We start from the raw sequence: 18,220 nt of genomic DNA, 5'->3' as shown, positions 1-18,220 counted from the left end.
TTAAAGACTGAAATAGAGCCGTGATCTCACCCTTTTGTACTTCTCTCACCATGACTTCCCCTTCTGTTTTCCAGTGAGAAATTTCCTGCTAAGTGATAAAATGCTGTCGTCATTTGGACACAAATAACAGATGCAATACAAAGGGATTTTTGCAACAACAATTTCTTAGAAGAACTCTTTTGACCTCCAGATACCAAGGTTCTTTGCTCCACAGTAAAGTTAAACTCCGTTATAAGCCTCTGATGTCACTACGGCCTTGATTAACCCTTTCATGGACATCGATGAAAAGGTTTCTTCAGCCGTCATCTGGACTTCTTTGAAGGTTTTGGATTTTACGCGTCACATCCGAGGAGCTTCTTCAGCGAACTAAAGTTGTGCTGGCCCTATATAGCTAGCTAGCAGGCTGGCAATGCATAGGACAATTTTGGCCAGGCAGCCAGAATCTCGCACTCGCACAGAAATCGACCGTGTGATGTCACCAGAGTGGAGGAGTTTGAGTGTCATTTGGCCTCCGAGTCTCTATTCAACATTTCGAATGGATTCAGACTGACGAGCATTTCGACTTACGACCGTTTGGTCGGAACGGAACTCGGTCCTAAGTTGGATGTTACCTGTATATCCTCAATGTACAGAGGTGGTGATGCCAGCCCTCTGCTTTGATAGGTCCCTTTTCTACGGTTGGGGGGACACTCCCTGAAACTGATTACTAGTAATCAGTCCACTGCTGGAATATGGAATCGAACCTCTGCATTTTTAAGTCAAAACGCTAACCACTGAATCTCCAGACTACTTTAATAATAATAATTATAATAATAATTATCATTTTATTGTACAATATTATTGAATAAAAGGGTGTCCTGAGTAGGTCAAGGGAAAAATCCAGAAAAAAACAGACTGATTGTCGTTGTGTGTACCCGCTCAAAGTCTACATTTAGTTACCGTATTTTCTGTACTAAGGCGCTCCCAAAATATATCTTTCTTTTTCAAAATCTGACCATGCACCTCATAATGCGGTGCCTTATGTATAGAAACAGTTTAAAAATATGTCATTTGTTTAAGGTGCACCTTATAATGCGGTGCACCTTCTGTATGGAAAGATTTTTAAATACAGTAAAGTCTCGTTATATCGATATCGGTTATATCGATAGTACCGCTTATTACGATACTATTTTAATTTCCCTTGCACATTTCTAGTCTTTTTATGTATAATTAGTACCGTTTAGTACGATACCCGGTTATTACGATAATCCGGTTATTACGGTGCTCCTTTTCATCCCCCGCTGGCCATTTTTGTTGTTTATATCGATATATCCGTCGCGCCATTGGTCAACTTGGTCACGTGTCTTGTTACGTGAGCCGCCATCGGTCGCGCCATTGGTCGACTTGGTCACATGAGCCGCCATCGGTCGCGCTATTGGTCGACTTGGCCGTGTGACTTTGTCACGTGACACGCCATCGGTCGCGCCATTGGTCAACTTGGTCACGTGTCTTGGTTACGTGTCACGCCATCAGTCGCGCCATTGGTCGACTTGGTCAGGTGACTTGGTTACGTGCCCAGCACCCGTGTAGCAGAGCCATTTTCATTTTCAGACGCTAGCTCGTGTGTAGCAGACGAGATTGAAGTGTTTCTGTTAATAGGTAAAAATGGGAAGCAGAAGAAGATTGATGACTTTTTTAAATTGTATACATAATACAGTAAGATGTAAGCGTTGCAGTTTCCCTGTTGTGTTATGTACATGCCCACTGTACTGTATAGTAATGCAATCGTTTTTTGCAACAATGTTTCTTGTTTTGTCTGCTGAAGCGCGATGATTTTGAAAATTATTAACATTCCATACTGTGTATTAAAGGACAGCCGATGTCACTTTTTATTCAAATGCAAATAAAAATGACTTCACGCCAAGACGTCTTGCATTGCTTGTGAATCCAAACAATGGCTTCAGATTCGGATAATATGCTTTCTTGTTACACATCCAGTTATGAATATGTTTCAAATACACTGTAGTTCTGAAGATTAAAACATACATGTTTACAATCATTAAAGAATTATATGTGCCATTTTGAGGCAACATTGGGGGAACATCTCTCACCCAAAAAAAAAGGGAGCTAATGGCCAGCTCCGTTTCTTATATGGCGCTTGGCTGCCCTCTTTTGGCGGCTTTTGTTTAATGCAGTTCGGCGCAGGATCGGATATATCGATAGTCCCGGTTATATCGATATTTTTTCGGACTCCCTTGAATATCGATATAACGAGACTTTACTGTATGCCATTCATTGAAGGTGCCCCTTACAATGTGGTGCACCTTATGTATGGGAAAGGTTTTTAAATCACATCTGGATAAATGGAAAAAATCCGACTGTATGTCATTCATCAAAGATGCGCCCTATATTCCAGAAAATACGGTAACTTTAAAGGACAACCAACATCACTTTTTTGTTTCTTAACTGACATTAGAAAAACGTTTTATAGCATCTAAAATACCCAAAACACGCAGTATGATATTTTTATTCAAATGCAAAACACCAATAAAAATGACTTAAAGTGTCCAAAATCTGCCAAAAATTGAGCTGCGAATTGGGCATTTTCAGAAAGTCCCGCCCCCAGTTTGTGACGTCACGCCAAGACGTCCTGCATTGCTCGAAAATCAAAACAATGGCTTCAGATTCGGAGAATATGCTTTCTTGTTACACCTCCAGTTATGAATATGATTCAAATAGTTCTGAAGAGGAAAGCATACATGTTTGCAATCGATTAAAGAATTTATTCCATGCCATTTTGAGGCAACATTGGGGAGAAACCATCACCAGAAAAGAGGCACAAAATGGCGACCTCCTGTGGCCAACTCCGTTTTCACAGGCGGATAAATTCCTTATATGGAGCTTGGACACCCTTTTCAGACCAAACAATACAGCAAAATACATTGACATGATGGAAGGACTGCTACAATGTGTCTTTTTTCGGTCAGGGGGCGTTCCTTTAGTGACATCACGTACGGACTTGTCAAAAACAAGACTTCCTGAATATTCAGCACAAGTCTTAAAACGTAAAATATAGCTATATTCGGTGGAATCTTTTTAAAATACGCTCAGTAGAAGTCAGTTGAAGCCATTTTACAAATTATGGACAAAACTTGTCCGGAGACGTCGGTTGTCCTTTAACACTTGAAGACGCCTTCACACATGACAGCTATGACTTTGATTGGGAAAGACTACCTTCCTAATGACGCTGTTTGTATTTTCTAGAAGACATTCTGCCAGTCACAATGTATCCCGTACGAGAGGGGGCTGCTCAATGTACCAAGCGGGATACGCAGCCAACCTCCGCCCATTTCTGCTCAGCATACCCAAAAAAGCATTCTGGCAGGCTCTTGGTGGGCTGAGCGACGCGTGCCAACTTTTAAGCGGATCCAGCCAGGCCGCTAGTCGTGTGAACTGGCAACGGCTTGCGAGCCATTCCGTCAATGCACCGCAGCATTTCTTTTTAAATCTGTTGAGGTTACCCGCGTCCAAGCATTGTTAGTCAACTCACTAGTCAACTCTGCGTGTTTCTCAGCTTTTTTTTCAACACATTTGCTCACTGATGGTGGGTTGCTAACCAAAACAGCAGAACTGAACAAGGTTGCCAATGATTTTTTTTCAGTTAAAAACTTAATGGATTGTTTTTAAAGATAATATCGACTGAAATAAATATACAGTAAAGTCTCGTTATATCGATATCGGATATATCGATAGTCCCGGTTATATCGATACTATTTCTATGCACGCACGGAGAAAATTACATGCAAACAGGGTCGGATATATCGATAGTCCCGGTTATATCGATATTTTTTCGGACTCCCTTGAATATCGATATAACGAGACGTTACTGTATAAATAAACACTTTTAAAATAAATGGGTCTGTAGAGCGTCCGCCCACCTATCACATCTGGAAAAATGGGAAAAAGCTGAAGTGGGAAATGGGGTGACATTTGGTGTTCAAATGTAACACTAGTTCGCTAAACTTATCAGTAACTGTGGTCCTCACTCCTTATCTGGAGTTATTCGGACCTCACAAAACCATTGAAACAGGAGTGTGTGAGTGTGTGTGTGCGTGCGTGTGTATATAAGCACCTGTGTATGTGATGAGCTGTGATTGGCTCAGCTGTCCCAGCCGGAGCTGTGAAGGTAGCCAAGTGAAAGAAGGCTCGAGTGTACTAATTAAAAGGAAACACCTACGGATTTGCGTTCCACCTTCATTTTAGCCCTTTTTGCACTTGGGCCTCGCCACCCATGACGTAGACGATTTGGAGTAAAGTGTCCTCAGTGTTACGTTACACTCAGGTAATTGCGGACAACAATTGTGCTGGATGAAGAAACACTGTACACTTGAAAAGATGATCATTTATAAGAACACTTTTTCGGGGTAAGGTGTTTATTTAACTTCTACCCCCTCCCCTCACCCCACTGAGTGTTATAATGACCTTGGATTTTTTTTCCCGGCGTTGGAATAAGTGAGCAATTAAAGTGCAGGTCATGCATGTGGACACGACAGATGGCTGGTAGGAGGAAATGCAATAATAATAATAATAATAATAATAATAATAATAATAATAATAATAATAATAATAATAACAATAATAATAATAATAATAATAATCACCTTATGCAATTGAGGATGAGGTCATTACCACGCTGGAAATCTTTGTGGCGAAGCATAAAGATCCTGAGACTCTTACGTGTGGAAATGTCTTGCTAGAATGTGGTTTTCAGAATCGTATTTTGTTTTTCTACATCTTCCTTTCCTTTAATCATTTTGCTGCTGTGAAATGTAAATTTCTCCCCTGCGAAACAAATAAAGGCTAACCCAATCCACTCCAAATGAGTTTTGATGGCTTTATTGTCTCATTTGCAAGACTTCAATGTGATTTAACTCAGAATGAGTTTGATTAAGTGTAAGTGAGTCAACTAGAAAATACAAAACAAAATTTGAAGTAGATGTAGAACTGTTTGTAAAATAAATGCAGGTTTTATTTTGCCTGGATTATATATCTTGCTAACATTTTCCATGAGCCAAACCTGTAGGCTGGCTGGCTTTTTTAACTCATTCACATGCCACGTGCAAAATGTGTCCACTCCAGTGTAAGGGTTTTTGTCATTGTCACTTAACTTCCAGGACACACATAATATTGAGTTTGAGGACTATATAAACATTCAATTCAGTGTAAGAAACCTTAGACTCTCTTCTTTCATCAGAAAAAATGGAGTTAATTTCTAAATCATATGGGTCTGGAGTTATATGAGCTTGAAATGGGGGCGGATGTACAAAATACAATGCAATACATACATATTGGTTTGTAAGCGCGTTAACAACAACTGAAGCTGGAATAAAGCGCTAAAATGGAAAAAAGGGAAATGCTGACCCCTTGTGGGAAAAAACATTTCCAGAGGCCATGGCCATCACTTTATCAGCACACAAGCATGAAAAAAATAAAACCCGAACAAATTCAGGAATGACGCTTGACATCACAGGTGTCAAAGTCAAGGCCAGGGGGCCAAATCCGGCCCGCCACATTGTTTTTTTTCGGCGCGCGAAAGCAAATCAAACTTGTGATATTCCATGATGCTTGCTAAAATCCTAACCAAAATTTCATATTTTTGGATGTAAACCACAACAACAGTCATTATTCTTGACTTCAGATTTGAAAACTAGTTATTCATGAATTTGTTGTGCGCTCTATATGTAATATGTGGTGGGGATTAAACATTGTAATGGCTTCCCCAAATTCATAACGGCTCCCTCGAGAGGAAACCATAACTACAATGTGGCCCGCGGCAAAAAATGACTTTGACACCCCTGCTCTACGTCATATTTTCAATTCTGGAATAAATTCGTGAATGGCGGTAAGTTAATAAGACCTAACAGATGAGTTAAACATGGGTTGCCATTCGTTCAAGCACCACAGACGTGCAAAAGTAGCCTGGCAGTGATTGCATACATTACATGCTAACGCCATGATTACCCCCCCCCCCCATCCCTCAAGCCCCTGAAGCTGATCTTCAAATGGCCAACGTTGGCTCACAAGGTGGGCTTACATTCCCCTCTGAGCCACGGCTGCTCATAACCACCCCCACCATTTTTCTTTTTCTTGGTGTGAATTAAATTTCAAGAAAATGTAAAAGAATCACGTTCGGCCTCACAATGTCGTGCGACATTCTTTTTAAAAATGCTGTCACTCGCTTCATTCGCAGTTTTGTGTGTGTACATAATGGAGGAAAACCGACGGCTCCGGACAAGTTGTGTCCATAAATTGTAAAATCACTTCAAATGACTTATACTGAGTGTATTTTACAAAGATTCCACCGCATATAGCTATATTTTACGTTTTAAGACTCGCGCTGAATGTTCAGGAAGTCTTGTTTTCGAGTTGATGACGATAACTGACGTGACGTCACGTCTGGAACGCCCCTGACTGTGAAAGCGACACACACTTTTGGGTAATTGGTTTGGTCTGAAAACTTTGTGATGATCCGTGTTGATGGCGAAATTAGAAGGAAAACACATAAATAATGCGATGGCGAATCGTTGTGTGTTGCACCAAGACTAATATTTGATACTAGTTGACACAAATTCCCAGCAGACAAATGAGCCTATTTCCAACGGAGCTTGGGAGCCATCTTGTGCATTTTCTGGGACGGCTCGAATTGATAAGGGAGGACTTCTTTAATCGATTGCAAACATTTATGCTTTCCTCTTCAGAACTACTTTAATCATATTCATAACTAGATGAGTAAAAAGAAAGCATCTTCTCCGAATCTGAAGCCATTGTTTTGATTCTAGAGTAAGGCAAGACGTCCTGGCGTGATGTCACGAACAAGGGGGAGGGACCTTCTGAATCTCGGCATCTAAAGAGGTCATTTTGAAGTAGTTTTGGGACACTTTAACTCATTTTTATTGGTGTTTTGAATTTGGCTAAAAATATCAGCCTGCATGTTTTGGGTATTTTAGATGCTATAAAACGTTTTTCTGATGTCAGTTAGGAAACAAAAAAATTGTGTCAGTTGTCCTTTAAGGCATGATTGGTGAACAAGTGATGGATTTAAATATAATTGCCTTTATTAATATTTCAAAACCAAAATGATTTGCTGCAGTTTTGTGGTAAACAGCAACGTACACGACGTGTGGCATCATGGCTCTTTTGTTATGCATAATATGATGTTCTCCTTTTTCTTCATGCGCGCTTTGTCTTGCACGCTTCACTGGAAAAAAAAAAAAAAAAACATGTATTATTTACAGAGGAAGGACATTTATGGGGAAACGCGGCACAAAAAAAAAACACACAACGGATTACTTTAAGAGCGACATGACAGATAATCGGTGAGAAGTTGTCTTAGTCCTCCTTTTTATCAGGTTATCGCTTGTTTTTAATTAAAGGCTACACGTGATTTGATGCGTGAAGCCGCTGCTGATGGTTGTGCAATTTTAACCCTGCTTTTTTTAGAGTCAAAGTCACACAGATATATGCATTTACTGTGGTCTTACGCAGACTTTCTTATATATTCAAAGAACAACTTTGGGAAGCCGAAAAGAAAACACAGGCGCTAAAATCCTTCTGACATCTAAAATGAAGATTGTTTGTCTTTTTTTCCTGCTTTTTTTCTGGTTTGCGTTTCATTTTTCTGCATGCAACAAAAACAAATGCAGATCTTGGGGGTAAAAAAAGGTTATACTCAATTTTTATTTGTGCTCTCCTCCTATTTATCAGAATCAGAATACCTTTATTCGTCCCGCAATGGGGACATTTGCAGTCCACAGCAGCAATCGAAGAGGGATGGGGTTGGGGTGGGAGTGAAAGGATAGAAATCAAGATATTCTAAATGTATTAAATTTATTTATTTTATAAAATACGTCTAATATTTCATCATCCATCTGATGTAACCCAAAAAGCAATTTGCGTCTTTATGTATTGTTGTTAAAGCGCTATATAAATCAATATGATATGTATGTTTTGTAATGTATTTTGTAGAGCTGCCCCAATTTCAAGCTCAGATACCTCGAAACCCATATATCTGTGTAAGCTCTCAGTCGTACAGGAGTGGTCCATCGATGAAAAGGTTTCTTCAGCCGCCATCTGTACTTCTTTGAAGGAGTCGGACATTTCGAATCTTACCCAAAGCGACCTCAAATGTTTCGCTGGTAGCTCCGGCTCTATATATATATCCCTACTGTCCAGGGGTGGAGGTGCCAGACCGTTGCTATGAGAGGTCCCTGCTCTACGGTTGGGGGGAGCAGAAGACCATTTCCTGAGGCTACACTGATTACTTCTATTGTCCAGACTGATTATGTTCTACGACTGGCCTGATTGCCCCATTTACCCTGGTATCACCTCATCAGCATAACTAAGCCTATGTTGTAACAATCTCAGAGTATGTTTTAAGCACGATCCACATTAAACCTCACACCACCTTGCCGATTTAGTGAAAGGTTTTGCTGTTTTCAAAGTCAAAGTCAAAGTCAGCTTTATTGTCAAATATGCTAATATGCATGACACAGCACAGATGAAATTACTGTCCTCTCGGAACCAGCATGCAAGGCACTTTTAATGACTTTAACAAACATAATAACCATGAAAACGGCAATTTGCCTGGAGAGGGGAGCCGCTGCGTGTTCACGGGCCGCCATCTTGGGAAAAACAAAAATAAACAAATAATATGACAACACAACGACACAGAGAGTCATTCATTCTTCATGACTTACTGTACCCTGTTTGTGATGACATGAAGAGGAGAGGATCAAAGCATCCATTTCAGCAATGGATCAGGGACATGGTGGAATTTGCACGTCTACTACAAGCTAAATGTTGAAAGCAAACACGAAGCTGCTTCCATGGACGACAAGACATTGTCTCACATCTCCTGTCCCACATAAATCCGCTTCAATTCCAAGCCGCGAAAATCGTTCCACACGACGCAAAACATTGACACAAAGTGACAAAAGAAAACACAATAACAAGACAAAAACAACAAAAAAGCAAGGCTCAGGAGCACTTGCTAACGGCTGCCTACTCAGGCGCCACCTTGGAAAAAAATCAAATAAAATATGAAAATATTTTAATTATGAAAATAGGTTATTTTACTCCAAATTTATATAATTTAGGAATTAACTCTTTTTTTTCTGTTGAAACAAGAGAGTCTAAGGTTTTTATTCATGTAGTCCTCAAACTCAATATTCTGCGGGACCTGCAATTTGAGCCATTATGACAAAAACCCTGGCACTGAAGTGTACACATTTTTGCACATGGTCTGGCAGTGAACGAGTTAATGTGGTGAATGATGTGTTGAAACAAACTCTCAAGACAACCACCGACCGTTTGGCTATCGTTCACTTGAACGGCGTAGTTGCAGAAGTCATGCTTTTGTCCACGTCCGGATTTGCAGTCAGTAATATTGACCATGTTTAATGTTTTCGATTGGCAGCCTGCTTTTTTAGAAAACGACGTGGGTCGAAAAATCTCTTTGAATATACACCACACCATGGGACAATGGGGATAATCCTTTCCATATATCCACTAATCTGGCCTTTGCTGATTTTGCTCACCAGGGAAGGAAAACGGCTAAAATGTTGGCCTTATTGTCGGTTTGTGCGTGTTCTGCTTATCCCGCTATAGGTTGAAGGCAAAGAGATTTTACAGCTAACCATCCATTTTCTATGGCTTATCCTCATTAGGGTCTCAGTTGAGATCAAACCAATGCCAGATGATTTTGGCGAGGAAGCAGCGTACACCCTGGACAGTTCGCTAGCCAATCACAGGGCACATATAGACAAACGACCATTCACAATCACATTCACACCCACAATATGAACAATGACAGGTTTTAGCAATAGGGGGGTGCAAAATCCATACCAGAATGCTTAAACTGAATTTTTTATTGGTAAACCCAAAGAGTGAGGGAGAGTCTGGTAGATTATTTAAATAGGTGAATGCAGTCTTTGGATCAATTTGGGCACATGCGGTTATATATATATATATATATAGACAGGTGTGGTTTATGTATCTGCAAAATGTTTTTTCCTTTAAAAATGTAGTTGGGAGAGGCTAATAATCAGGTGCGCTCTGTAGTTCGGAAATTACGGTACTCATGACAATCATATGGAAAGGCGTCGCCTATTCCGATTGACTTTGGTCAAATACAACGTAAAATCCAGTGGTGGGCCGTGCATGTCACTACTAGGCCTTCAGTAGTGCTATGTCTGACGTCAAACACCAGTAGACACTAACATTCGCACTTTGGGATAATTTAAAGGCTAAAATGCAGCGAACAAAAACATTGGGAAAAAATGAAAGCTTGAGGTCGGAATGCAGAACTTTCTGAAGACGTCCCAAACAATATTACAGTGATACCTCCACTTAGAACGCTTTAGCTCACGAACGACATTAAATTCGTGAGCATGTAGTCTTGGCTGACGAACTAGTTTTCGGCAGAAGAACCAAACCACATAGCGCCACGGTGGATGGCAGACTAGTTTTCCACACCACCTTTCTTTGAGAGCAGACGTGGTTTGTTATCGAGTGGAGTACTTTTGCTATTATGGGACCGAAAAAGACCCCACCGCAGGCTAGTGTTAAGCCGAAGAGGACACAAAAGAAAATTACGGTCGAACAGAAGAAGATCATCAAAAAACACCAACAAGGTGTGCGTATGTGTGACTTAGCATCACAGTACCAGTATGCTAAGTCGACCACTGCTACGTGTGTCTAAGGGTGTTTCTGTGTTGTTTAAGCAACTGGCTCAGGCAATAGAAGAGGTTGAAAAACTTCTGTTGATTTGGATTACCGAAAAGCAGCAAGCAGGGGACAGTGTGACTGAGGGTATTATCACCGAGAAAGCACGGCAACTTCACTCAGATATCAAGAGACAACTACATCAACGACCATCACAAAGGTCAATAACACGACAATTTATTACACAGTACAGTTTATTTCTTTAATTACAATACAATAGCACATTTATTATACATAAAATAAGGTCTATTTTATGTAGTTGTAAGGCTTATTTAGTTGAAAATTATGTTTTATATGGACCTGGGAACGGATTATTCTCAATTTAATGGCTTCTTATGGGAAATAAATGTTTGTCAGATGAACTTTTTGCCTTACACACACTTTCTGGGAACCAATTAAGTTTGTGAGCTGAGGTATCATTGTATTTCCAAACGCATTAAGGCTTGACATGGCATATTTTCCAGAGCTGAAGCAAGGAATCAGCCTGCTTCTGCTGGGGAATCACACTTAAATCCGTCACCGCCCTTCCGTCTTTTCCCTTTCAGATGTTTCATTTAGTGCGAATGGAATAATATCAGTCCTATCTGTATCTCCAATGTGCTGTCTATTACCCTAAGGAAATTTTGTTTTTTTTTTCCTCCATGTCTCTCTCAATGCATTTCGGTTCCTCGTGTCAAGGTTACTTTGCACATAAATTTTTCGCCAGTGCACGTTTCCTCACTTGCATCGCTGACATGATGGTGTCTTCACCTGTCTACCCCTTCTAAGCTTCGTCTGCAACTCAATTGCATTTATGTGCCATTAGTGAACGCACAAGCTTTGGCAAATTGCCAAAATGTGCCACAACGGTCATGAATTATGAATACACCACGGCAAAGTTGAGTCGGATGTTAAAAGGAGACAAGGACGCCATTGTCCCTCAGCAGACATATAATTTACACAATTTCCTCTTAACATTATTAATATAGTTTAAGAAAAAGGTCAAAAGGGGAAATATAATGATATAATGGAGGATTTACAAGGCAATAACTTGTATATAAATAGTTGGATATCTGAAGTACTGTATTTTCCGCACTATAAGGTGCACCAAAAAGTATTTAATTCTCTCAAAGTTGACAGTGCACTTTATAATCTGATGAACTTTATATATGGACCAACATGACAATTTCTTGGATGTAGTATTTTACAGCCATACTACCCTGAGAATGCCCGATCTCGTCCAATCTCGGAACCTAATCAGGGTCGGGCCTGGTTAGGACTTGGATGGGAGACCGCCTGGAAATACCAGGTGCTGTACATTGGCAGTGGGTAGGTCCTATAGACCTACACGGGTGTAAAGATCCGCCACCTTTCCGGCAGCTCCTATGGGAGTAAACCCGAAATCAATCCGGTAATGGCGCACCTAAGGCGGTCTGGTGGCGAACTCCGCTACCTTTCCGGCAGCTGCTGCGACCATACTGACCCCAAAATTGTATCAGCTCGGCTGTTCCTTTGGTCCAGTCTGCGTGGTGGAGAGGGGGAGCAAGCTGCATAGGCGACAGCCTGCTCTCCATAATACACCGACCAGGCACACTGTCCACCGGGACAGTCATCCATGGTCAGCCATGACCGATGGAAGCCGACGAGTAGTTTAAAGTGATTTGTTGTAGTATAAAGTGTCCAGAGCCACTGTCCAGGATGAAACATCCAAGCTCCATGAATACATCAAAGAGAAGACTCCAACGGATGATGTACTCAAAGAATGTCTCAGACAATGGGGAGCAGAGCATGAGGTGCTGGAAGATCGTGGGAGGAAATGCCCCTACACGGGATGCACCACCGAACCATAACAGAAGTGGCTGATCTCAAGAAGTCCTATCAGTGGCTAGAGAGGGCTGGCCTAATCACTGATCACTGATGCTGAACTGTATATCAGCTCATTGGTTTCCGTGATCGTTCCGGTCGGGATCGTTCTCAGTGCTGCATTCACAGTTTCCACGAGACTTTCAGGTGGTACTTCACATCGCCGTTGTAATCGGTTTCTTAGTTGCCCAGTATTCATTGATCTTCATTCATGATCTTATCTCTCAGGTCAGTTGCTGCTTCGCTTTTTTCATTCATTGGGGCTGTCTTCCCAATCTCATCATTCATTGGGGCTTGCCTCCCAATCTCTGGTTGAACCTCTTTCTCTGATGTGGCAGCCTGGGGCCCAGAACCCGACGCAGACCTTGTTTGGCTGGCATGTCATCCGATTTATTGTCTCTCATCATTGTATGAGGTAGGCATTAGCGTGAACGGTCTTGCCCAGGACCCACACTAGATGATGTTTTGTGCTCATTTTCTCGGCCCCAAGTGGGATTCGAACCATCGTCTCCCGTATGCCAAAGCAATGCCTTATCAACTGAGCTATCCAGCCGCTAATATATATATACAGTAAAGTCTCGTTATATCGAATTTGTGTTGTACCTCATCAATCTCAAGTTGTGATAGCAATTGCCGTTTGTGGATATTGGAACACTGAGCTACTAGTTTTTTCGTGGTCAACCGTGCTTTCGAAGTAAGCATTCAGCCCCCATTCTCCGCATGTAACCCCTCTGACTAGGGTTGCTTGAGTAGTAGCATTCCAACAGAGCCATGTCATCGCATCTCGTCCATCTCCGCTTTGTTCCAGTAGCCCATTTTTCATCAAGGTGCTCTAGTACCCCAGAACCCGACGCAGACCTTGTTTGGCTGGCATGTCATCCGATTTATTGTCTCTCATCATTGTATGAGGTAGGCATTAGCGTGAAGGGTCTTGCCCAGGACCCACACTAGATGATGTTTTGTGCTCATTTTCCCCGCTAATATATATATACAGTAAAGTCTCGTTATATCGATATCGGATATATCGATAGTCCCGGTTATATCGATACTATTTCTATGCACGCACGGAGACATGCAAACAGGGTCGGATATATCGATAGTCCCGGTTATATCGATATTTTTTTTGACTCCTTTGAATATCGATATAACGAGACTTTACTGTATATATATATATATATATATATATATATATATATATATATATATATATATATATATATATATATATATATATATATATATATATATATATATATATATATATATATATTGTGTGTGTGTTAAAAAATGTTTGCATAACTCAAACTAGTGGATGAAAACACTACCATAGTCACAATTATAGCTTCTATTGCATTCGTCTTGTAATGCGGTGCACCTGATATACTAAAGTAGTTTTAAAATAGGCCATTCATTGCAGGTGCGCCTAATACTGCAAAACGCATTATAGTGCGGAAGATACAATATAATGCTCACCCGTCAAGTGTGAACTAGAAGTGGCAGTAATTCACATACAGTGTGTGCAATTCAAGAATCTTGAGGCGTCATCCTCCACTTAGTGCTGGTAGATAATGGAAAAAATAAAAATCGGAATTACTCTTAACTCATTCACTGCTATTCCCACATTTATTCAGGAATTGAAAATATGACGTAGAGCGCCATTCCCGAATTTGTTTGTTTGGGTTTTGGTTTTTCCTTTTGGGGCTGGACAGAATTGGTGGCAATGTTCTATCCCATCCACAAGGGGAAGCATTTCCCTTTTTCCATATTAGCGCTTTGTTCCAACTTCAGCTGCTGTTAAAGCGCTATATAAACCAATATGGAACATATTGCTTTGTATTTTGGACAGCTGCCCTGCAAACGAAATGCATGGTGGACGAGGTAAAATTAATACACTGCAGACAGTAGGTTGTTCCATTTATTTATGCTGTTGGGCAATGTTCTCCCAGCTAATAACGATCAATAGTTCTGAATGCCGCGCTTGGTGAAAAATGCCGGAAAGTATTACCATAGACAACATTTACGATACACATAGAGTACCGTATATTGATCCTACCTCGCTTGCATCAACACCACAGCTGTAAAGTGATGTAATTTGTGAGGATGCCTCGTTCACTTGCTCTTCGGAGAGGGATCATCAAGCCACAACTCATTAGATTAATACTGAACCTTTGTTTTGGAGATGTCATTCTAACTCAATTGTACAAATATCATTCGCTGATTTCAACACTAATACGATGGCTGCATCCAAAAGGAAAACAGCTTGGGAACCAGTACCAGACTCAATGTGGTGTCTGCAAAAGAGATTAACTCATTCACTGCCAGACAATGTGCAAAAATGTGTTCATTCCAGTGCCAGGGTTTTTGTCATTGTCACTCAAATTCCAGAACCCACACAATATTGAGTTTTGGGAAGACACAAACATTCATTGGCCGAGGCCCGACTTCCGCATCACTCTGCCAAGCTATTTATGGAGAGTACAGTGATACCTTGGTTTACAAACTTAATTGGTTCCCAGACAGAGTGCGTAAGGCGAAAAATGTGTATCCCAAACATTAATTTCCCGAAGGAAAATATTAAAATGACAATAAACCATCCCCAGGTGCCCATAAAACTATTTTCTACTTTCTAATTTTCTAAGCCTTAAAACTACACAAAATACACCTTATTTTATGTATAATAAACATGCTGTGGTATTGTATTTAAAGAAATAAACTGTACAGTATAATAAAGTGCTTTTATTTACCTTTGTGGTGGTCGTTGATGGCTTGATGTAATGGAGTGTCCAGTTTCATCAGCATTAAACACTTAATGAGGAACGTAGCCTTCATCTTCCACCGTTTTAAGGAATGATTCCTTGTAAGCTTTGGCAGCTTTATCGTCAGAATTGGCTGCCTCACCATGACGAATGACACTACGAATCCCTGTAGGACGCTTAAAGTTCTCCAACCATCCGTGGCTAGCCATGAAATTATCAATGGATGACGAACTTCCAGGTTGCCTCTTGACGATATCCGAGTGAAGTTGCCTCCTTTCTCTTCGATAATTTTACCTGGTTCCTCACCAATTGTGTTCTGTTTAGCTGGGTTGAAGTCTACACTCTGCCTTTGAACTATCAAAGTTGAAACGAGTCCAAATTTCACAGTTTTCTATCCATCTCACTCGTGCCCTCTTTCTGTCGTCTGGCTATCTATTTAATGTTTGCAGCTCTGTGTTTCTGTCAACCCCCCCACCCCCTCACTGCTGCGTTCTTGACCAATCACGTGCAACTTTAACCAAGACTCGAGGCGGGGAATAGAGGATAAAAAAGTCAGCTCCCATTTCCTTGTTTGGAGAATGGGCTCGTTCACGAACGACACATCACTCATTGTTGCGCTCAGTGTGTATCCCGAAAAATAGTTTGTATACCAAAATTAAATTCTCATGAATTTAACGTTCGTAAACCGAAACGTTCGTTACCAAGGTATTCGTAAGCCGAGGTATCACTGTATATGCACATTTAAGTTATACATTTGTAAAATATAGTCTTTTTGATTTGAGTACCACACCAACAGAAAATAAATAAAAGAACAGAAAGTAGACATTTTAATTGGTTGTCCTTTCCATGAAAAGACAACCAATTACATGTGTATTTTAACCAATTGTAAACAATTTGCATTTGTAATTTGTTTTATAAGTGCCTTGCACGCTGGGTCCGAGAGGACAGTCATTTCATCTGTGCTGTATGTCATGTATATTAGCATATTTGACAATAAAGCTGACTTTGACTTTTGAACTGATAGATTTGTAACTTTGCTAATGACCTCTTCCTGTAAAGGAATTTACCAAGTACTAAATGACTCCAAGGCCAGGTCTCCTACATGAAGATGACAGTTTAACACGCTGTGTGTCTGTTCACCTCAGATTGACGCCAGATTTTCTGTGCTTCCATTGTGGACCTTCTAAACATGAAACTTTTAAATATGATAACTTCTATTCTGTCTATTCTCTATCAGTATGAAAATGTAAACTCTTCATTATTCAGTTTAGTGGTAAATATAAGGAAGCTAAAGGTTTTGTATCTGTGTGGCGGAGTGTCTGATACAAAACAACTCCAAGATGAGCAAAAGTACGGTGACTGAGACTATGATTGTCTTGGGCATGCAAATGACTCACTTTAACTCTGTACGGAGCAAGCCGAATTGTGATCATTTGTAGCTGGTTAGTTGATGCGATGCAGCTCGGCACCGCATGTGAAATTGCACCACTTGTGTTAGCTATTGACATTTCGTACGTACGTCACAGTAATACGCTTCAATCATGCGGAGATGATTTCACTCTAGCGTCGGGTCTCTTTTCCCTGTCGCTTATGAGAGGATTAGCCCGGTGATGAGTAAACAACATCTCCCCCTGATGTTGTCAAACAGATCGCAGTTAATCTGCCAGCTACTTTTTGCTCTCCGTGCCAAGGTAAAAATGAGCATTAGTGAGCATCTTCGGTAGAAAGCGTCGATAATGAGATGACGTGAGCGCGCATTTCAATCTGAAATACATTTATCGTATTTGTATCTTTTCCCTGAAAAAAATCTGTCTAACACAATCATGCCTTCTACATGTTGATTTTAACTTTTGACAGATTAATAGTTGGCTGCATCTTGGCATGAGCTACTTTTTATTGCACTGCAGTGCAATGCTCCCCACACACTCACGTACACATTTAAGATGGATGACCCAGTTTTAAACCGAGGGAGTTGATCGATCATAAATCAATATTTTAATTTGAAACTAATCCGACAGACGCTTTGCCACCTGGGTGACTTCACGGGCCTCTGAGTCCACATGGAGGACAACAATATTGACATGCTTTCTTGGCTAGAGTTCTAACTCTGTAAACTAAACATATCTGAATCACAGACTGATGTTAATTATATTTTGTTCATGAATTCTTATTAAATAATTCCAAATTGTCTTTCAGCTTCCTTTCAATGCTTTTCCCCTGTTGTGCTGCTGTCTTTTTGTATTGAAGGCAATAACCAATCACATTTCAGCCAACATTTGTTACCAGGGTCAGAAATCTACCTGGACAGCTTCACAATAAGTTCTGCGGGCTCTGGAGCATCAAATGTGTCAATCATAAATAACTGTTGCTCTAACCAATCAGATTTCGAGTTGGCAACTCAAGGCTCAAAGGCGCTGGCAATGTCAGTTTTCTCAAATTTTGATTGGCTAGTCACATTATTGGCTAGTCGCTAGCCAATCATTGTATCACAAGCCGCTAATGACAATACCTTACTGGCCAGCGCTAGCACACTGCATTTTTGTCAACCCAAATAGCGGTTTTGTCAACCCACGGCAGCGGAAGGGGGAGAAGAAATGGATTTGGTTGCAGATATACAATTAAAACAATTTTCAAGACAGACTTTTCAAGAAAAAAAATGGGCATTATTAAGAAAGGTTGGACAGCTTCAGAGCTAGCAAAAATAGCAAATAATATTGCAGTTTTATGAGATTATTATGAACCCACAGGTTCGTCGTAAAAATTTGAACAGTTAAATGACAGTATTTCTTAAGTTTATTTAAGTCACAAGCTATTTCCTGGTTGACTACACCCTCTAATGGACATGAAGTAAATCACACTAC

General features: G+C 40.5%; 1 protein-coding gene and 1 pseudogene across 2 annotated transcripts in view; one reads left to right on the top strand and one right to left on the bottom strand.

Annotated features, from left to right (window-relative positions):
* grm4 (glutamate receptor, metabotropic 4) overlaps positions 1-18,220 on the bottom strand; it is a 153,856-nt gene that overhangs the window by 37,675 nt on the left and 97,961 nt on the right. The gene's annotated exons all lie outside the window — the stretch shown is intronic.
* LOC148890614 (5S ribosomal RNA) lies at positions 11,943-12,061 on the top strand (annotated as a pseudogene).

This window comes from Hippocampus bargibanti, linkage group LG12, assembly GCF_051943395.1.
Source record: "Hippocampus bargibanti isolate YZ-2025 linkage group LG12, ASM5194339v1, whole genome shotgun sequence".
Taxonomy (NCBI): Eukaryota; Metazoa; Chordata; class Actinopteri; order Syngnathiformes; family Syngnathidae; genus Hippocampus; species Hippocampus bargibanti.
The sequence above is the reverse complement of the archived record's forward strand: the minus strand, read 5'-3'. Positions and strand labels throughout refer to the sequence as shown.